A 23,934-nucleotide genomic window follows, 5' to 3' on the forward strand; every position below is an offset into this window, starting at 1 on the left:
TCTATTCTCTTCTTTCTATTGTGTTCTGTTGTGTTGTAGTCTAGCCTCTCCTGCCGTACCCTCCTCTACACTAATCTATTCGATTCAACGCATTTCGACGCGATTCCATGTGATTAGGCTTGAATCGGCTCGATTTAGCTCTATTTGGCTTGAATTGGGTCAATTCGTCTCGATTCTGCTCAATTCAGCATAATTAGGCTCGAGTGAACCTTATTCAGCCCTGTTCAGCTCTACTCAGCCCTTTCTACTTTATTTGTCTCTATTTGGCTCCATTCAACTCCATTCCACACCATTCTACTCTTTTCTACTCTATTCTATTCTGTTCTACCCTACCCTACTCTAATCTATTCTAATCAATTCGATTCATCACGATTTGTTCCCTTTCCTCTCCATTCGAATCGATTCGGCTTGAATTGGATCTATTCATCTATATTCTGCACTACCCGACTCTGACTATTCCACTCTACTCAACTCTACTCCATTCTACTCTTGGTATTCTCTTCTGTTCTACTCTATTCTATTCTTCTGTGCCCTTCCCTACTGAATCCCAGCCTAACCTACACTACTCTAATCTATTCAATTTAATTCAATTCCATTCAGTTGGACACCATTCGACCCGATTTGAGACAATTCGACGGGATTCGGTGAGATTCCGCGAGATTTGATGCGGTTTGGTGGGATTTGATGGAATTCGACGAGATCCGATGCAATAGGATGCAATTAAGTGTGTTTTGGCTCGATTTTGCTGGGTTCAGTTTGTCTCTATTTGGCTCATTTCAGCTCCACTAGGCTCCATTCATCCCGAATCTGGTCGACTCGACTCGATTCGGCTCATTTCGGCCATATTTGGTCCTATTCAGCGTTATTCGGCTCTCTTCACCTCTTTTCTACTCTATTCATCTCTGTTCGAATCCATTCGACTCCATTCCACACCATTCTATTCCATTCTACACTACTGTATTCTACACAACCCTCCCCCACCCTACCCTATCCTAATCTAGTCTGCTCTTTTCTAGTCTCCTTTTCTATTTTCTCTATTCCATCCTATGCTACTCTACCATACCCTGCACTAAGCTAACCTACCCTGACCTATGCTGTTCTATTCTATTTCCTTCTATTTTCTCTGTTCCACCGTAGGCTTCCCTACCCTATGCTACCCCACCGTACCATACTCTACTACTTAGGGTTACTCAATAAGGGTCCTAATTAAGGGGAGTAGTTCGGGCAAGGGTACTCCTTAAGGCAAGTGTACTAGTTCAGGCTACTAGTTAAGGCCAGGGTACTAGTTAAGGCCAGGCTACTAGTTAAGGCATGGGTACTTGTTGAGGGTACTGGTTAAGGCAAGGGTACCCGTTCAGGCTACTTGTTAAGGACATACTACTAGTGAAGGCAAGGGTACTAGTGAAGACTACTGCTTAAGGCAAGGGTACTTGTTAGGACTACTAGTTAAGGCAAGGGTACTCGTTCAGATTACTGACTTAGGGTACCATTCAAGACTAGTTGTCTAGGCTACTGCTCTATGCCACTAGTCTAGCTGACTAGTCCAGCTTACTAGTTTAGGCTTCTACTCTAGCCTTCTCTTGTCTACTCTAATGTGTTCTACTTGCATCTACCCTAGTCTTCCTATCATAAACTACCCTAACCTGTTCTAATCGCTTCCATTTGGTTCGATTCAAAGCATTTCGATGCGACTGGACACCATCATGCTTGAGTCGGCTCGATTCAGCTCGATTTGGCTCGAATCGCTTCAATTCAGCTCGTTTCCACTCGGTTCAGCCTTATTCGGCCCTATTTGGCTCGATTCGACTCTTTTCTACTCTATTTGTCTCTGTTCGACTCCATTTGACTCCACTCTTCTCCATTCTACGCTATTCTACTCTATTCTGTTCTACTCTACCCTACGTTACTCTAATCTATTCGATTGGATGCGATTCGAAGCAATTCGGTGTGATTCATCTCGTTTTGTTTCCATGTGACTCGATTCGGCCAGAATTGGCTCTCTTCAGCTATATCCTGCACTATTTGACTCTATTTGACTCAATTCTACTCTGCTCTACTCTTCTCTGCTTTACTCTCTCTACTCTACCCTACTGTACTATATTCTATTCTTTCTATTCTGTTCTATTCTACCCACCCGCCCCTCCCCTAATCTATTTGATTAGATTCGATGTGACGTATTTCCACGCGATTTGACGCGATTAGGCTTGAATCAGCTCGATTCAGTTCGCATCGGCTCTATTCGGCTCGACTTGACTCCATTTCACTCCATTCGGCTCGATTAGGCTCGAATTCCATCGATTCTGCTGGATTCTGCTCAATTAGGCCTTATTTGGCCCTATCCGGCCCTATTCTGCTCTATTAGACTCTTTTGTACTCTATTCATATCTATCCGTCTTTATTGGACTCCGTTCAATTCCATTCTATTCCATTCCACACCATTCTTCACTATTTTCCTCTCTTCTATTTTTTTTTTATTCTACCCTTCCCTACCCTCATCTCTTCTAATCGATTCGATTTGATTTGACGCGATTCGAAGCAACCGGACGTGATTCGTCTCGTTTTGTCTCCACTCGGCTCAATTCGGCTATGTTCTCTCTCTTTGACTCTATTCTGTTCTGTTGTATTCTTTCTGTTCTGTTCTGTTCTCTCCTACTCTGTTGTACTCTATTCTATTCTACCCTACCCGACCCGACCCTACGGCACCCCACCCGAACCTAGCCTACTTTAATCTATTGGATTCAATTCGATTCCGTGCAAAGCGATTTGATATGACTTGACTGGATTCGGCAAGATCTGAAGGGATTTGATGAGATTCCATGCGACTCGACGTGATTCAGTAGGATTCTCTGAGGTTTCACACGATTCGAAGTTATTCGACGTGATTCCATGGGATTCGACACGATATGAAGCGATTTGACCTTGTTTGATTCAAAACGATGTGGCTCGACTCGATTCGACCTGATTCGATTCGACGCTGTTCGGTGACAGTCAGTGCGATTCTGCTTGATTCCGCTCGATTAGGTGTGATTCGGCAGTATACAGCTCTTTTCGGCTGTATTCAGCTCCATTCGTCTCTATTCAGCTTAGTCGGCTCTATTCGACTGTATTCGACTCTACTCTTTTCCACTCTATTCTACTCGATTCTGTTCCTTCTATTCTGTTCTAATCTCTTCTATCCAACTCTACTCTGTTCTATTCTACCCTCCCCTGCCCTCCCCTTCTCTAATCTATACGTCTCGATTGGATTTGACGCATTGAACGCGATTCGAGGCGATGAAGCTTGAGTCGGCTCGATTCGGCTCGATTTGGCTCTATTCGGCTCAGTTAGGCTCCATTCAGCTTGTTTTGGCTTGAATCGCTTCGAATCTGCTCGATTTGGCCTTCTTCGGCCCTATTCTGCTCTATTCGGCTCTTTTCTACTCTATTCGTTTCTATTTGACTCCATTCTACTCCATTCTATTCATTCCACACTGTTCTACACTATTCTACTCTATTCTGCTCTACCCTACCCAACACCACTCTAATTTACTCTAATTGCTTCTACACGAGTCCTCTCGTTTCGTCTGCATTTGGCTCTATTCAGCTCTATTCTACTGTAGTCTAATCTTCTCTATTCTATTGTATTGTTTCTACTGTGTTCTGTACTAGTCTACTCTATTCTACCCTACCCTACGCTACCCAACTCTAAGGTATTGTAATCCACTTGATTGGATTTGATTCAACCCATTTCGACGCGATTCGGCTCGATTTGGCCCTCTTCGGCCCTCTTCAGCTCTTTTGTACTCTACTCGATTCCATTGCACACCATTCTACTCCATTCTACGCTATTCTACTATACCCTACTGTAATTGATTCGATGGGATTCGAAGCCATTCGACGCGATTTGTCTCGTTTCGTCTCCATTCAGCTTGATTCGACTCTATTCTACTCTACTCTACACTATTCTGCTCTGCTCTACCCTTTTCTACTCTATTCTATTGTATTCTTTCCATTCTCTTCTACTGTGTTCAATTCTACTCTATTCCATCCTACCCTAATCTAATCTATTCTACTGGATTCGATTCCACGCATCCCGATGCGATTCGGCTCAAATCGGCTCCTTTCCACTCCATTCATCCCCAATCGGCTCAAATCGGTTCGATTCAGCTCTAATCGTCTCCATTCGGCTCTAGTCAGCTCTAATAGGCTCTATTCGGCTCTGTTAGACTCTACTCAACTCTATTATCTCTTTACGACTGCACTCGACTCCATGCTACACCATTCTACTCCATCCTAAACTATTCTCTACTGTATTGTATTGGACTCTACCCTACTCTAGTCTATTGTAATGGATTGGATTGGATTGGAATTGATCAGATTCAATGCAATTCGACGGGATTCGACGCGATAGAGCACGATTCCACGGGATTCGGCGTGATTTGTCTTGGTTTCTATCGATTTAGCTCTTTTGGGCTCTATTTGGCTGTCTTCGGCTCTATTCGGCAATATTCGACTCTACTCTACTCTACTCTTCTATACTCTGCTCGTCTCGACCCTATTCTATTCTTTCAGTTGTGTTCTCTTCTCTTCTGCTCTGTTCTACTGCACTCTATTCTACCCTACCCTACCCTAACTTAGCCTACTGTAATCTGTTCTATGCTATTCGACACACTTGAACGGAATTCGACCTGATTCGGGTCATATCGGCTCGATTCATCTCCTTTCTCCTCCATTAAACTCGATCGGTTCTATTCAGCTCTTTTCCACTCTATTCAGCTCTTTTTGGCAGTATTCGACTCTATGTGACTCTAGTCTACTCGATTCTTTCTGTTCTGTTCTATTCTACTCTATTCTAGTCTTCTCTACCCTCCCCGAACCTTACCTTCCCCACACTAATCCATTTGATTCGATTCGACACATTTCAAACGACTGGACATGATTCATCTCGATTCACCTTGAATTTGGTCAATTCGGCTTTATTTAGCTCTGTTTGGCTCTTTTCAGCTCTCGTCAACTCGATTTGACTCTATTCTACTGGACCCGACTCTACTTAATTCTATTCTCTTCTTTCTATTGTGTTCTGTTGTGTTGTAGTCTAGCCTCTCCTGCCGTACCCTCCTCTACACTAATCTATTCGATTCAACGCATTTCGACGCGATTCCATGTGATTAGGCTTGAATCGGCTCGATTTAGCTCTATTTGGCTTGAATTGGGTCAATTCGTCTCGATTCTGCTCAATTCAGCATAATTAGGCTCGAGTGAACCTTATTCAGCCCTGTTCAGCTCTACTCAGCCCTTTCTACTTTATTTGTCTCTATTTGGCTCCATTCAACTCCATTCCACACCATTCTACTCTTTTCTACTCTATTCTATTCTGTTCTACCCTACCCTACTCTAATCTATTCTAATCAATTCGATTCATCACGATTTGTTCCCTTTCCTCTCCATTCGAATCGATTCGGCTTGAATTGGATCTATTCATCTATATTCTGCACTACCCGACTCTGACTATTCCACTCTACTCAACTCTACTCCATTCTACTCTTGGTATTCTCTTCTGTTCTACTCTATTCTATTCTTCTGTGCCCTTCCCTACTGAATCCCAGCCTAACCTACACTACTCTAATCTATTCAATTTAATTCAATTCCATTCAGTTGGACACCATTCGACCCGATTTGAGACAATTCGACGGGATTCGGTGAGATTCCGCGAGATTTGATGCGGTTTGGTGGGATTTGATGGAATTCGACGAGATCCGATGCAATAGGATGCAATTAAGTGTGTTTTGGCTCGATTTTGCTGGGTTCAGTTTGTCTCTATTTGGCTCATTTCAGCTCCACTAGGCTCCATTCATCCCGAATCTGGTCGACTCGACTCGATTCGGCTCATTTCGGCCATATTTGGTCCTATTCAGCGTTATTCGGCTCTCTTCACCTCTTTTCTACTCTATTCATCTCTGTTCGAATCCATTCGACTCCATTCCACACCATTCTATTCCATTCTACACTACTGTATTCTACACAACCCTCCCCCACCCTACCCTATCCTAATCTAGTCTGCTCTTTTCTAGTCTCCTTTTCTATTTTCTCTATTCCATCCTATGCTACTCTACCATACCCTGCACTAAGCTAACCTACCCTGACCTATGCTGTTCTATTCTATTTCCTTCTATTTTCTCTGTTCCACCGTAGGCTTCCCTACCCTATGCTACCCCACCGTACCATACTCTACTACTTAGGGTTACTCAATAAGGGTCCTAATTAAGGGGAGTAGTTCGGGCAAGGGTACTCCTTAAGGCAAGTGTACTAGTTCAGGCTACTAGTTAAGGCCAGGCTACTAGTTAAGGCCAGGCTACTAGTTAAGGCATGGGTACTTGTTGAGGGTACTGGTTAAGGCAAGGGTACCCGTTCAGGCTACTTGTTAAGGACATACTACTAGTGAAGGCAAGGGTACTAGTGAAGACTACTGCTTAAGGCAAGGGTACTTGTTAGGACTACTAGTTAAGGCAAGGGTACTCGTTCAGATTACTGACTTAGGGTACCATTCAAGACTAGTTGTCTAGGCTACTGCTCTATGCCACTAGTCTAGCTGACTAGTCCAGCTTACTAGTCTAGGCTTCTACTCTAGCCTTCTCTTGTCTACTCTAATGTGTTCTACTTGCATCTACCCTAGTCTTCCTATCATAAACTACCCTAACCTGTTCTAATCGCTTCCATTTGGTTCGATTCAAAGCATTTCGATGCGACTGGACACCATCATGCTTGAGTCGGCTCGATTCAGCTCGATTTGGCTCGAATCGCTTCAATTCAGCTCGTTTCCACTCGGTTCAGCCTTATTCGGCCCTATTTGGCTCGATTCGACTCTTTTCTACTCTATTTGTCTCTGTTCGACTCCATTTGACTCCACTCTTCTCCATTCTACGCTATTCTACTCTATTCTGTTCTACTCTACCCTACGTTACTCTAATCTATTCGATTGGATGCGATTCGAAGCAATTCGGTGTGATTCATCTCGTTTTGTTTCCATGTGACTCGATTCGGCCAGAATTGGCTCTCTTCAGCTATATCCTGCACTATTTGACTCTATTTGACTCAATTCTACTCTGCTCTACTCTTCTCTGCTTTACTCTCTCTACTCTACCCTACTGTACTATATTCTATTCTTTCTATTCTGTACTATTCTGTTCTATTCTACCCACCCGCCCCTCCCCTAATCTATTTGATTAGATTCGATGTGACGTATTTCCACGCGATTTGACGCGATTAGGCTTGAATCAGCTCGATTCAGTTCGCATCGGCTCTATTCGGCTCGACTTGACTCCATTTCACTCCATTCGGCTCGATTAGGCTCGAATTCCATCGATTCTGCTGGATTCTGCTCAATTAGGCCTTATTTGGCCCTATCCGGCCCTATTCTGCTCTATTAGACTCTTTTGTACTCTATTCATATCTATCCGTCTTTATTGGACTCCGTTCAATTCCATTCTATTCCATTCCACACCATTCTTCACTATTTTCCTCTATTCTATTCTACCCTTCCCTACCCTCATCTCTTCTAATCGATTCGATTTGATTTGACGCGATTCGAAGCAACCGGACGTGATTCTTCTCGTTTTGTCTCCACTCGGCTCAATTCGGCTATGTTCTCTCTCTTTGACTCTATTCTGTTCTGTTGTATTCTTTCTGTTCTGTTCTGTTCTCTCCTACTCTGTTGTACTCTATTCTATTCTACCCTACCCGACCCTACGGCACCCCACCCGAACCTAGCCTACTTTAATCTATTGGATTCAATTCGATTCCGTGCAAAGCGATTTGATATGACTTGACTGGATTCGGCAAGATCCGAAGGGATTTGATGAGATTCCATGCTACTTGACGTGATTCAGTAGGATTCTCTGAGGTTTCACACGATTCGAAGTTATTCGACGTGATTCCATGGGATTCGACACGATATGAAGCGATTTGACCTTGTTTGATTCAAAACGATGTGGCTCGACTCGATTCGACCTGATTCGATTCGACGCTGTTCAGTGACAGTCAGTGCGATTCTGCTTGATTCCGCTCGATTAGGTGTGATTCGGCAGTATACAGCTCTTTTCGGCTGTATTCAGCTCCATTCGTCTCTATTCAGCTTAGTCGGCTCTATTCGACTGTATTCGACTCTACTCTTTTCCACTCTATTCTACTCGATTCTATTCCTTCTATTCTGTTCTAATCTCTTCTATTCCACTCTACTCTGTTCTATTCTACCCTCCCCTGCCCTCCCCTCCCCTTCTCTAATCTATACGTCTCGATTGGATTTGACGCATTGAACGCGATTCGAGGCGATGAAGCTTGAGTCGGCTCGATTCGGCTCGATTTGGCTCTATTCGGCTCAGTTAGGCTCCATTCAGCTTGTTTTGGCTTGAATCGCTTCGAATCTGCTCGATTTGGCCTTCTTCGGCCCTATTCTGCTCTATTCGACTCTTTTCTACTCTATTCGTTTCTATTTGACTCCATTCTACTCCATTCTATTCATTCCACACTATTCTACACTATTCTACTCTATTCTGCTCTACCCTACCCAACACCACTCTAATTTACTCTAAGTGCTTCTACACGATTCCTCTCGTTTCGTCTGCATTTGGCTCTATTCAGCTCTATTCTACTGTAGTCTAATCTTCTCTATTCTATTGTATTGTTTCTACTGTGTTCTGTACTAGTCTACTCTATTCTACCCTACCCTACGCTACCCAACTCTAAGGTAGTGTAATCCATTTGATTGGATTTGATTCAACCCATTTCGACGCGATTCGGCTCGATTTGGCTCTGTTCGAATCTACTCTACTCTACTCTATTCTCCTCTACTCTACTCTAGCCTCCTCGTTTCTGTATTCGTTCTGTGTTGTTCTGTTCTATTTTGTTGTGTTCTGTTCTGTTTTATTCTATTCTACTCCATTCTACCCTACCCTAGCCTACCCGAACCTCCCCTACTCTAGTCTATTCCATTGAATTCGACAAATTTTGAGGCGACTAGGGGCCGAATCAGTGTGATTCATGTCCATTCGGCTCCATTTGTCTCGAATAGTGTCGATTCGGCTTGATTAGGCTCGATTCGGCTCCATTAGGCTCGATTCACTGGATTCGGCTCGATTTCGCTCAATTCAGCTCGATTTGGCCCTCTTCGGCCCTCTTCGGCTCTCTTCAGCTCTTTTCTACTCTACTCGATTCCATTGCACACCATTCTACTCCATTCTACGCTATTCTACTATACCCTGCTGTAATTGATTCGATGGGATTCGACGCCATCCGACGCGATTTGTCTCGTTTCATCTCCATTCAGCTTGATTCGACTCTGTTCTACTCTACTCTATTCTACTCTACACTATTCTGCTCTGCTCTACCCTTTTCTACTCTATTCTATTGTATTCTTTCCATTCTCTTCTACTGTGTTCAATTCTACTCTATTCCATCCTACCCTAATCTAATCTATTCTACTGGATTCGATTCCACGCATCTCGATGCGATTCAGCTCAAATCGGCTCCTTTCCACTCCATTCATCCCCAATCGGCTCAAATCGGTTCGATTCAGCTCTAATCGGCTCCATTCGGCTCTAGTCAGCTCGAATAGGCTCTATTCGGCTCTGTTAGACTCTACTCAACTCTATTATCTCTTTTCGACTCCACTCGACTCCATGCTACACCATTCTACTCCATCCTAAACTATTCTCTACTGTATTGTATTGGACTCTACCCTACTCTAGTCTATTCTAATGGATTGGATTGGAACTGATCAGATTCAATGCAATTCGACGGGATTCGACGCGATACAGCATGATTCCACGGGATTCGGCGTGATTTGTCTTGGTTTCTATCGATTTAGCTCTTTTGGGCTCTATTTGGCTGTCTTTGGCTCTATTCGGCAATATTCGACTCTACTCTACTCTACTCTTCTATACTCTGCTCGTCTCGACCCTATTCTATTCTTTCAGTTGTGTTCTCTTCTCTTCTGCTCTGTTCTACTGCACTCTATTCTACCCTACCCTACCCTAACTTAGCCTACTGTAATCTGTTCTATGCTATTCGACACACTTGAACGGAATTCGACCTGATTCGGCTCATATCGGCTCGATTCATCTCCTTTCTCCTCCATTAAACTCGATTCGGTTCTATTCAGCTCTTTTCCACTCTATTCGGCTCTTTTTGGCAGTATTCGACTCTATGTGACTCTAGTCTACTCGATTCTTTCTGTTCTGTTCTATTCTACTCTATTCTAGTCTTCTCTACCCTCCCCGAACCTTACCTTCCCCACACTAATCCATTTGATTCGATTCGACACATTTCAAACGACTGGACATGATTCATCTCGATTCACCTTGAATTTGGTCAATTCGGCTGTATTCAGCTCTGTTTGGCTCTTTTCAGCTCTCGTCAACTCGATTTGACTCTATTCTACTGGACCCGACTCTACTTAATTCTATTCTCTTCTTTCTATTGTGTTCTGTTGTGTTGTAGTCTAGCCTCTCCTGCCGTACCCTCCTCTACACTAATCTATTCGATTCAACGCATTTCGACGCGATTCCATGTGATTAGGCTTGAATCGGCTCGATTTAGCTCTATTTGGCTTGAATTGGGTCAATTCGTCTCGATTCTGCTCAATTCAGCATAATTAGGCTCGAGTGAACCTTATTCAGCCCTGTTCAGCTCTACTCAGCCCTTTCTACTTTATTTGTCTCTATTTGGCTCCATTCAACTCCATTCCACACCATTCTACTCTTTTCTACTCTATTCTATTCTGTTCTACCCTACCCTACTCTAATCTATTCTAATCAATTCGATTCTTCACGATTTGTTCCCTTTCCTCTCCATTCGAATCGATTCGGCTTGAATTGGATCTATTCATCTATATTCTGCACTACCCGACTCTGACTATTCCACTCTACTCAACTCTACTCCATTCTACTCTTGGTATTCTCTTCTGTTCTACTCTATTCTATTCTTCTGTGCCCTTCCCTACTGAATCCCAGCCTAACCTACACTACTCTATTCAATTTAATTCAATTCCATTCAGTTGGACACCATTCGACCCGATTTGAGACAATTCGACGGGATTCGGTGAGATTCCGCGAGATTTGATGCGGTTTGGTGGGATTTGATGGAATTCGACGAGATCCGATGCAATAGGATGCAATTAAGTGTGTTTTGGCTCGATTTTGCTGGGTTCAGTTTGTCTCTATTTGGCTCATTTCAGCTCCATTAGGCTCCATTCATCCCGAATCTGGTCGACTCGACTCGATTCGGCTCATTTCGGCCATACTTGGTCCTATTCAGCGTTATTCGGCTCTATTCAACTCTTTTCTACTCTATTCATCTCTGTTCGAATCCATTCGACTCCATTCCACACCATTCTATTCCATTCTACACTACTGTATTCTACACAACCCTCCCCCACCCTACCCTATCCTAATCTAGTCTGCTCTTTTCTAGTCTCCTTTTCTATTTTCTCTATTCCATCCTATGCTACTCTACCATACCCTGCACTAAGCTAACCTACCCTGACCTATGCTGTTCTATTCTATTTCCTTCTATTTTCTCTGTTCCACCGTAGGCTTCCCTACCCTATGCTACCCCACCGTACCATACTCTACTACTTAGGGTTACTCAATAAGGGTCCTAATTAAGGGGAGTAGTTCGGGCAAGGGTACTCCTTAAGGCAAGTGTACTAGTTCAGGCTACTAGTTAAGGCCAGGGTACTAGTTAAGGCCAGGCTACTAGTTAAGGCATGGGTACTTGTTGAGGGTACTGGTTAAGGCAAGGGTACCCGTTCAGGCTACTTGTTAAGGACATACTACTAGTGAAGGCAAGGGTACTAGTGAAGACTACTGCTTAAGGCAAGGGTACTTGTTAGGACTACTAGTTAAGGCAAGGGTACTCGTTCAGATTACTGACTTAGGGTACCATTCAAGACTAGTTGTCTAGGCTACTGCTCTATGCCACTAGTCTAGCTGACTAGTCCAGCTTACTAGTTTAGGCTTCTACTCTAGCCTTCTCTTGTCTACTCTAATGTGTTCTACTTGCATCTACCCTAGTCTTCCTATCATAAACTACCCTAACCTGTTCTAATCGCTTCCATTTGGTTCGATTCAAAGCATTTCGATGCGACTGGACACCATCATGCTTGAGTCGGCTCGATTCAGCTCGATTTGGCTCGAATCGCTTCAATTCAGCTCGTTTCCACTCGGTTCAGCCTTATTCGGCCCTATTTGGCTCGATTCGACTCTTTTCTACTCTATTTGTCTCTGTTCGACTCCATTTGACTCCACTCTTCTCCATTCTACGCTATTCTACTCTATTCTGTTCTACTCTACCCTACGTTACTCTAATCTATTCGATTGGATGCGATTCGAAGCAATTCGGTGTGATTCATCTCGTTTTGTTTCCATGTGACTCGATTCGGCCAGAATTGGCTCTCTTCAGCTATATCCTGCACTATTTGACTCTATTTGACTCAATTCTACTCTGCTCTACTCTTCTCTGCTTTACTCTCTCTACTCTACCCTACTGTACTATATTCTATTCTTTCTATTCTGTACTATTCTGTTCTATTCTACCCACCCGCGCCTCCCCTAATCTATTTGATTAGATTCGATGTGACGTATTTCCACGCGATTTGACGCGATTAGGCTTGAATCAGCTCGATTCAGTTCGCATCGGCTCTATTCGGCTCGACTTGACTCCATTTCACTCCATTCGGCTCGATTAGGCTCGAATTCCATCGATTCTGCTGGATTCTGCTCAATTAGGCCTTATTTGGCCCTATCCGGCCCTATTCTGCTCTATTAGACTCTTTTGTACTCTATTCATATCTATCCGTCTTTATTGGACTCCGTTCAATTCCATTCTATTCCATTCCACACCATTCTTCACTATTTTCCTCTATTCTATTCTACCCTTCCCTACCCTCATCTCTTCTAATCGATTCGATTTGATTTGACGCGATTCGAAGCAACCGGACGTGATTCTTCTCGTTTTGTCTCCACTCGGCTCAATTCGGCTATGTTCTCTCTCTTTGACTCTATTCTGTTCTGTTGTATTCTTTCTGTTCTGTTCTGTTCTCTCCTACTCTGTTGTACTCTATTCTATTCTACCCTACCCGACCCTACGGCACCCCACCCGAACCTAGCCTACTTTAATCTATTGGATTCAATTCGATTCCGTGCAAAGCGATTTGATATGACTTGACTGGATTCGGCAAGATCCGAAGGGATTTGATGAGATTCCATGCTACTTGACGTGATTCAGTAGGATTCTCTGAGGTTTCACACGATTCGAAGTTATTCGACGTGATTCCATGGGATTCGACACGATATGAAGCGATTTGACCTTGTTTGATTCAAAACGATGTGGCTCGACTCGATTCGACCTGATTCGATTCGACGCTGTTCAGTGACAGTCAGTGCGATTCTGCTTGATTCCGCTCGATTAGGTGTGATTCGGCAGTATACAGCTCTTTTCGGCTGTATTCAGCTCCATTCGTCTCTATTCAGCTTAGTCGGCTCTATTCGACTGTATTCGACTCTACTCTTTTCCACTCTATTCTACTCGATTCTATTCCTTCTATTCTGTTCTAATCTCTTCTATTCCACTCTACTCTGTTCTATTCTACCCTCCCCTGCCCTCCCCTCCCCTTCTCTAATCTATACGTCTCGATTGGATTTGACGCATTGAACGCGATTCGAGGCGATGAAGCTTGAGTCGGCTCGATTCGGCTCGATTTGGCTCTATTCGGCTCAGTTAGGCTCCATTCAGCTTGTTTTGGCTTGAATCGCTTCGAATCTGCTCGATTTGGCCTTCTTCGGCCCTATTCTGCTCTATTCGACTCTTTTCTACTCTATTCGTTTCTATTTGACTCCATTCTACTCCATTCTATTCATTCCACACTATTCTACACTATTCTACTCTATTCTGCTCTACCCTACCCAACACCACTCTAATTTACTCTAAGTGCTTCTACACGATTCCTCTCGTTTCGTCTGCATTTGGCTCTATTCAGCTCTATTCTACTGTAGTCTAATCTTCTCTATTCTATTGTATTGTTTCTACTGTGTTCTGTACTAGTCTACTCTATTCTACCCTACCCTATGCTACCCAACTCTAAGGTAGTGTAATCCATTTGATTGGATTTGATTCAACCCATTTCGACGCGATTCGGCTCGATTTGGCTCTGTTCGAATCTACTCTACTCTACTCTATTCTCCTCTACTCTACTCTAGCCTCCTCGTTTCTGTATTCGTTCTGTGTTGTTCTGTTCTATTTTGTTGTGTTCTGTTCTGTTTTATTCTATTCTACTCCATTCTACCCTACCCTAGCCTACCCGAACCTCCCCTACTCTAGTCTATTCCATTGAATTCGACAAATTTTGAGGCGACTAGGGGCCGAATCAGTGTGATTCATGTCCATTCGGCTCCATTTGTCTCGAATAGTGTCGATTCGGCTTGATTAGGCTCGATTCGGCTCCATTAGGCTCGATTCACTGGATTCGGCTCGATTTCGCTCAATTCAGCTCGATTTGGCCCTCTTCGGCCCTCTTCGGCTCTCTTCAGCTCTTTTCTACTCTACTCGATTCCATTGCACACCATTCTACTCCATTCTACGCTATTCTACTATACCCTGCTGTAATTGATTCGATGGGATTCGACGCCATCCGACGCGATTTGTCTCGTTTCATCTCCATTCAGCTTGATTCGACTCTGTTCTACTCTACTCTATTCTACTCTACACTATTCTGCTCTGCTCTACCCTTTTCTACTCTATTCTATTGTATTCTTTCCATTCTCTTCTACTGTGTTCAATTCTACTCTATTCCATCCTACCCTAATCTAATCTATTCTACTGGATTCGATTCCACGCATCTCGATGCGATTCAGCTCAAATCGGCTCCTTTCCACTCCATTCATCCCCAATCGGCTCAAATCGGTTCGATTCAGCTCTAATCGGCTCCATTCGGCTCTAGTCAGCTCGAATAGGCTCTATTCGGCTCTGTTAGACTCTACTCAACTCTATTATCTCTTTTCGACTCCACTCGACTCCATGCTACACCATTCTACTCCATCCTAAACTATTCTCTACTGTATTGTATTGGACTCTACCCTACTCTAGTCTATTCTAATGGATTGGATTGGAACTGATCAGATTCAATGCAATTCGATGGGATTCGACGCGATACAGCATGATTCCACGGGATTCGGCGTGATTTGTCTTGGTTTCTATCGATTTAGCTCTTTTGGGCTCTATTTGGCTGTCTTTGGCTCTATTCGGCAATATTCGACTCTACTCTACTCTACTCTTCTATACTCTGCTCGTCTCGACCCTATTCTATTCTTTCAGTTGTGTTCTCTTCTCTTCTGCTCTGTTCTACTGCACTCTATTCTACCCTACCCTACCCTAACTTAGCCTACTGTAATCTGTTCTATGCTATTCGACACACTTGAACGGAATTCGACCTGATTCGGCTCATATCGGCTCGATTCATCTCCTTTCTCCTCCATTAAACTCGATTCGGTTCTATTCAGCTCTTTTCCACTCTATTCGGCTCTTTTTGGCAGTATTCGACTCTATGTGACTCTAGTCTACTCGATTCTTTCTGTTCTGTTCTATTCTACTCTATTCTAGTCTTCTCTACCCTCCCCGAACCTTACCTTCCCCACACTAATCCATTTGATTCGATTCGACACATTTCAAACGACTGGACATGATTCATCTCGATTCACCTTGAATTTGGTCAATTCGGCTGTATTCAGCTCTGTTTGGCTCTTTTCAGCTCTCGTCAACTCGATTTGACTCTATTCTACTGGACCCGACTCTACTTAATTCTATTCTCTTCTTTCTATTGTGTTCTGTTGTGTTGTAGTCTAGCCTCTCCTGCCGTACCCTCCTCTACACTAATCTATTCGATTCAACGCATTTCGACGCGATTCCATGTGATTAGGCTTGAATCGGCTCGATTTAGCTCTATTTGGCTTGAATTGGGTCAATTCGTCTCGATTCTGCTCAATTCAGCATAATTAGGCTCGAGTGAACCTTATTCAGCCCTGTTCAGCTCTACTCAGCCCTTTCTACTTTATTTGTCTCTATTTGGCTCCATTCAACTCCATTCCACACCATTCTACTCTTTTCTACTCTATTCTATTCTGTTCTACCCTACCCTACTCTAATCTATTCTAATCAATTCGATTCTTCACGATTTGTTCCCTTTCCTCTCCATTCGAATCGATTCGGCTTGAATTGGATCTATTCATCTATATTCTGCACTACCCGACTCTGACTATTCCACTCTACTCAACTCTACTCCATTCTACTCTTGGTATTCTCTTCTGTTCTACTCTATTCTATTCTTCTGTGCCCTTCCCTACTGAATCCCAGCCTAACCTACACTACTCTATTCAATTTAATTCAATTCCATTCAGTTGGACACCATTCGACCCGATTTGAGACAATTCGACGGGATTCGGTGAGATTCCGCGAGATTTGATGCGGTTTGGTGGGATTTGATGGAATTCGACGAGATCCGATGCAATAGGATGCAATTAAGTGTGTTTTGGCTCGATTTTGCTGGGTTCAGTTTGTCTCTATTTGGCTCATTTCAGCTCCATTAGGCTCCATTCATCCCGAATCTGGTCGACTCGACTCGATTCGGCTCATTTCGGCCATATTTGGTCCTATTCAGCGTTATTCGGCTCTATTCAACTCTTTTCTACTCTATTCATCTCTGTTCGAATCCATTCGACTCCATTCCACACCATTCTATTCCATTCTACACTACTGTATTCTACACAACCCTCCCCCACCCTACCCTATCCTAATCTAGTCTGCTCTTTTCTAGTCTCCTTTTCTATTTTCTCTATTCCATCCTATGCTACTCTACCATACCCTGCACTAAGCTAACCTACCCTGACCTATGCTGTTCTATTCTATTTCCTTCTATTTTCTCTGTTCCACCGTATGCTTCCCTACCCTATGCTACCCCACCGTACCATACTCTACTACTTAGGGTTACTCAATAAGGGTCCTAATTAAGGGGAGTAGTTCGGGCAAGGGTACTCCTTAAGGCAAGTGTACTAGTTCAGGCTACTAGTTAAGGCCAGGGTACTAGTTAAGGCCAGGCTACTAGTTAAGGCATGGGTACTTGTTGAGGGTACTGGTTAAGGCAAGGGTACCCGTTCAGGCTACTTGTTAAGGACATACTACTAGTGAAGGCAAGGGTACTAGTGAAGACTACTGCTTAAGGCAAGGGTACTTGTTAGGACTACTAGTTAAGGCAAGGGTACTCGTTCAGATTACTGACTTAGGGTACCATTCAAGACTAGTTGTCTAGGCTACTGCTCTATGCCACTAGTCTAGCTGACTAGTCCAGCTTACTAGTTTAGGCTTCTACTCTAGCCTTCTCTTGTCTACTCTAATGTGTTCTACTTGCATCTACCCTAGTCTTCCTATCATAAACTACCCTAACCTGTTCTAATCGCTTCCATTTGGTTCGATTCAAAGCATTTCGATGCGACTGGACACCATCATGCTTGAGTCGGCTCGATTCAGCTCGATTTGGCTCGAATCGCTTCAATTCAGCTCGTTTCCACTCGGTTCAGCCTTATTCGGCCCTATTTGGCTCGATTCGACTCTTTTCTACTCTATTTGTCTCTGTTCGACTCCATTTGACTCCACTCTTCTCCATTCTACGCTATTCTACTCTATTCTGTTCTACTCTACCCTACGTTACTCTAATCTATTCGATTGGATGCGATTCGAAGCAATTCGGTGTGATTCATCTCGTTTTGTTTCCATGTGACTCGATTCGGCCAGAATTGGCTCTCTTCAGCTATATCCTGCACTATTTGACTCTATTTGACTCAATTCTACTCTGCTCTACTCTTCTCTGCTTTACTCTCTCTACTCTACCCTACTGTACTATATTCTATTCTTTCTATTCTGTACTATTCTGTTCTATTCTACCCACCCGCGCCTCCCCTAATCTATTTGATTAGATTCGATGTGACGTATTTCCACGCGATTTGACGCGATTAGGCTTGAATCAGCTCGATTCAGTTCGCATCGGCTCTATTCGGCTCGACTTGACTCCATTTCACTCCATTCGGCTCGATTAGGCTCGAATTCCATCGATTCTGCTGGATTCTGCTCAATTAGGCCTTATTTGGCCCTCTCCGGCCCTATTCTGCTCTATTAGACTCTTTTGTACTCTATTCATATCTATCCGTCTTTATTGGACTCCGTTCAATTCCATTCTATTCCATTCCACACCATTCTTCACTATTTTCCTCTATTCTATTCTACCCTTCCCTACCCTCATCTCTTCTAATCGATTCGATTTGATTTGACGCGATTCGAAGCAACCGGACGTGATTCGTCTCGTTTTGTCTCCACTCGGCTCAATTCGGCTATGTTCTCTCTCTTTGACTCTATTCTGTTCTGTTGTATTCTTTCTGTTCTGTTCTGTTCTCTCCTACTCTGTTGTACTCTATTCTATTCTACCCTACCCGACCCTACGGCACCCCACCCGAACCTAGCCTACTTTAATCTATTGGATTCAATTCGATTCCGTGCAAAGCGATTTGATATGACTTGACTGGATTCGGCAAGATCCGAAGGGATTTGATGAGATTCCATGCGACTTGACGTGATTCAGTAGGATTCTCTGAGGTTTCACACGATTCGAAGTTATTCGACGTGATTCCATGGGATTCGACACGATATGAAGCGATTTGACCTTGTTTGATTCAAAACGATGTGGCTCGACTCGATTCGACCTGATTCGATTCGACGCTGTTCGGTGACAGTCAGTGCGATTCTGCTTGATTCCGCTCGATTAGGTGTGATTCGGCAGTATACAGCTCTTTTCGGCTGTATTCAGCTCCATTCGTCTCTATTCAGCTTAGTCGGCTCTATTCGACTGTATTCGACTCTACTCTTTTCCACTCTATTCTACTCGATTCTATTCCTTCTATTCTGTTCTAATCTCTTCTATTCCACTCTACTCATTTCTATTCTACCCTGCCCTCCCCTCCCCTTCTCTAATCTATACGTCTCGATTGGATTTGACGCATTGAACGCGATTCGAGGCGATGAAGCTTGAGTCGGCTCGATTCGGCTCGATTTGGCTCTATTCGGCTCAGTTAGGCTCCATTCAGCTTGTTTTGGCTTGAATCGCTTCGAATCTGCTCGATTTGGCCTTCTTCGGCCCTATTCTGCTCTATTCGACTCTTTTCTACTCTATTCGTTTCTATTTGACTCCATTCTACTCCATTCTATTCATTCCACACTATTCTACACTATTCTACTCTATTCTGCTCTACCCTACCCAACACCACTCTAATTTACTCTAAGTGCTTCTACACGATTCCTCTCGTTTCGTCTGCATTTGGCTCTATTCAGCTCTATTCTACTGTAGTCTAATCTTCTCTATTCTATTGTATTGTTTCTACTGTGTTCTGTACTAGTCTACTCTATTCTACCCTACCCTACGCTACCCAACTCTAAGGTAGTGTAATCCATTTGATTGGATTTGATTCAACCCATTTCGACGCGATTCGGCTCGATTTGGCTCTGTTCGAATCTACTCTACTCTACTCTATTCCCCTCTACTCTACTCTAGCCTCCTCGTTTCTGTATTCGTTCTGTGTTGTTCTGTTCTATTTTGTTGTGTTCTCTTCTGTTTTATTCTATTCTACTCCATTCTACCCTACCCTAGCCTACCCGAACCTCCCCTACTCTAGTCTATTCCATTGAATTCGACAAATTTTGAGGCGACTAGGGGCCGAATCAGTGTGATTCATGTCCATTCGGCTCCATTTGTCTCGAATAGTGTCGATTCGGCTTGATTAGGCTCGATTCGGCTCCATTAGGCTCGATTCACTGGATTCGGCTCGATTTCGCTCAATTCAGCTCGATTTGGCCCTCTTCGGCCCTCTTCGGCTCTCTTCAGCTCTTTTCTACTCTACTCGATTCCATTGCACACCATTCTACTCCATTCTACGCTATTCTACTATACCCTGCTGTAATTGATTCGATGGGATTCGACGCCATCCGACGCGATTTGTCTCGTTTCATCTCCATTCAGCTTGATTCGACTCTGTTCTACTCTACTCTATTCTACTCTACACTATTCTGCTCTGCTCTACCCTTTTCTACTCTATTCTATTGTATTCTTTCCATTCTCTTCTACTGTGTTCAATTCTACTCTATTCCATCCTACCCTAATCTAATCTATTCTACTGGATTCGATTCCACGCATCTCGATGCGATTCAGCTCAAATCGGCTCCTTTCCACTCCATTCATCCCCAATCGGCTCAAATCGGTTCGATTCAGCTCTAATCGGCTCCATTCGGCTCTAGTCAGCTCGAATAGGCTCTATTCGGCTCTGTTAGACTCTACTCAACTCTATTATCTCTTTTCGACTCCACTCGACTCCATGCTACACCATTCTACTCCATCCTAAACTATTCTCTACTGTATTGTATTGGACTCTACCCTACTCTAGTCTATTCTAATGGATTGGATTGGAACTGATCAGATTCAATGCAATTCGACGGGATTCGACGCGATACAGCATGATTCCACGGGATTCGGCGTGATTTGTCTTGGTTTCTATCGATTTAGCTCTTTTGGGCTCTATTTGGCTGTCTTTGGCTCTATTCGGCAATATTCGACTCTACTCTACTCTACTCTTCTATACTCTGCTCGTCTCGACCCTATTCTATTCTTTCAGTTGTGTTCTCTTCTCTTCTGCTCTGTTCTACTGCACTCTATTCTACCCTACCCTACCCTAACTTAGCCTACTGTAATCTGTTCTATGCTATTCGACACACTTGAACGGAATTCGACCTGATTCGGCTCATATCGGCTCGATTCATCTCCTTTCTCCTCCATTAAACTCGATTCGGTTCTATTCAGCTCTTTTCCACTCTATTCGGCTCTTTTTGGCAGTATTCGACTCTATGTGACTCTAGTCTACTCGATTCTTTCTGTTCTGTTCTATTCTACTCTATTCTAGTCTTCTCTACCCTCCCCGAACCTTACCTTCCCCACACTAATCCATTTGATTCGATTCGACACATTTCAAACGACTGGACATGATTCATCTCGATTCACCTTGAATTTGGTCAATTCGGCTGTATTCAGCTCTGTTTGGCTCTTTTCAGCTCTCGTCAACTCGATTTGACTCTATTCTACTGGACCCGACTCTACTTAATTCTATTCTCTTCTTTCTATTGTGTTCTGTTGTGTTGTAGTCTAGCCTCTCCTGCCGTACCCTCCTCTACACTAATCTATTCGATTCAACGCATTTCGACGCGATTCCATGTGATTAGGCTTGAATCGGCTCGATTTAGCTCTATTTGGCTTGAATTGGGTCAATTCGTCTCGATTCTGCTCAATTCAGCATAATTAGGCTCGAGTGAACCTTATTCAGCCCTGTTCAGCTCTACTCAGCCCTTTCTACTTTATTTGTCTCTATTTGGCTCCATTCAACTCCATTCCACACCATTCTACTCTTTTCTACTCTATTCTATTCTGTTCTACCCTACCCTACTCTAATCTATTCTAATCAATTCGATTCTTCACGATTTGTTCCCTTTCCTCTCCATTCGAATCGATTCGGCTTGAATTGGATCTATTCATCTATATTCTGCACTACCCGACTCTGACTATTCCACTCTACTCAACTCTACTCCATTCTACTCTTGGTATTCTCTTCTGTTCTACTCTATTCTATTCTTCTGTGCCCTTCCCTACTGAATCCCAGCCTAACCTACACTACTCTATTCAATTTAATTCAATTCCATTCAGTTGGACACCATTCGACCCGATTTGAGACAATTCGACGGGATTCGGTGAGATTCCGCGAGATTTGATGCGGTTTGGTGGGATTTGATGGAATTCGACGAGATCCGATGCAATAGGATGCAATTAAGTGTGTTTTGGCTCGATTTTGCTGGGTTCAGTTTGTCTCTATTTGGCTCATTTCAGCTCCATTAGGCTCCATTCATCCCGAATCTGGTCGACTCGACTCGATTCGGCTCATTTCGGCCATATTTGGTCCTATTCAGCGTTATTCGGCTCTATTCAACTCTTTTCTACTCTATTCATCTCTGTTCGAATCCATTCGACTCCATTCCACACCATTCTATTCCATTCTACACTACTGTATTCTACACAACCCTCCCCCACCCTACCCTATCCTAATCTAGTCTGCTCTTTTCTAGTCTCCTTTTCTATTTTCTCTATTCCATCCTATGCTACTCTACCATACCCTGCACTAAGCTAACCTACCCTGACCTATGCTGTTCTATTCTATTTCCTTCTATTTTCTCTGTTCCACCGTAGGCTTCCCTACCCTATGCTACCCCACCGTACCATACTCTACTACTTAGGGTTACTCAATAAGGGTCCTAATTAAGGGGAGTAGTTCGGGCAAGGGTACTCCTTAAGGCAAGTGTACTAGTTCAGGCTACTAGTTAAGGCCAGGGTACTAGTTAAGGCCAGGCTACTAGTTAAGGCATGGGTACTTGTTGAGGGTACTGGTTAAGGCAAGGGTACCCGTTCAGGCTACTTGTTAAGGACATACTACTAGTGAAGGCAAGGGTACTAGTGAAGACTACTGCTTAAGGCAAGGGTACTTGTTAGGACTACTAGTTAAGGCAAGGGTACTCGTTCAGATTACTGACTTAGGGTACCATTCAAGACTAGTTGTCTAGGCTACTGCTCTATGCCACTAGTCTAGCTGACTAGTCCAGCTTACTAGTTTAGGCTTCTACTCTAGCCTTCTCTTGTCTACTCTAATGTGTTCTACTTGCATCTACCCTAGTCTTCCTATCATAAACTACCCTAACCTGTTCTAATCGCTTCCATTTGGTTCGATTCAAAGCATTTCGATGCGACTGGACACCATCATGCTTGAGTCGGCTCGATTCAGCTCGATTTGGCTCGAATCGCTTCAATTCAGCTCGTTTCCACTCGGTTCAGCCTTATTCGGCCCTATTTGGCTCGATTCGACTCTTTTCTACTCTATTTGTCTCTGTTCGACTCCATTTGACTCCACTCTTCTCCATTCTACGCTATTCTACTCTATTCTGTTCTACTCTACCCTACGTTACTCTAATCTATTCGATTGGATGCGATTCGAAGCAATTCGGTGTGATTCATCTCGTTTTGTTTCCATGTGACTCGATTCGGCCAGAATTGGCTCTCTTCAGCTATATCCTGCACTATTTGACTCTATTTGACTCAATTCTACTCTGCTCTACTCTTCTCTGCTTTACTCTCTCTACTCTACCCTACTGTACTATATTCTATTCTTTCTATTCTGTACTATTCTGTTCTATTCTACCCACCCGCCCCTCCCCTAATCTATTTGATTAGATTCGATGTGACGTATTTCCACGCGATTTGACGCGATTAGGCTTGAATCAGCTCGATTCAGTTCGCATCGGCTCTATTCGGCTCGACTTGACTCCATTTCACTCCATTCGGCTCGATTAGGCTCGAATTCCATCGATTCTGCTGGATTCTGCTCAATTAGGCCTTATTTGGCCCTATCCGGCCCTATTCTGCTCTATTAGACTCTTTTGTACTCTATTCATATCTATCCGTCTTTATTGGACTCCGTTCAATTCCATTCTATTCCATTCCACACCATTCTTCACTATTTTCCTCTATTCTATTCTACCCTTCCCTACCCTCATCTCTTCTAATCGATTCGATTTGATTTGACGCGATTCGAAGCAACCGGACGTGATTCGTCTCGTTTTGTCTCCACTCGGCTCAATTCGGCTATGTTCTCTCTCTTTGACTCTATTCTGTTCTGTTGTATTCTTTCTGTTCTGTTCTGTTCTCTCCTACTCTGTTGTACTCTATTCTATTCTACCCTACCCGACCCTACGGCACCCCACCCGAACCTAGCCTACTTT

The sequence above is a fragment of the Loxodonta africana genome, chromosome 24 (assembly GCF_030014295.1).
Source record: "Loxodonta africana isolate mLoxAfr1 chromosome 24, mLoxAfr1.hap2, whole genome shotgun sequence".
Classification (NCBI taxonomy): Eukaryota; Metazoa; Chordata; class Mammalia; order Proboscidea; family Elephantidae; genus Loxodonta; species Loxodonta africana.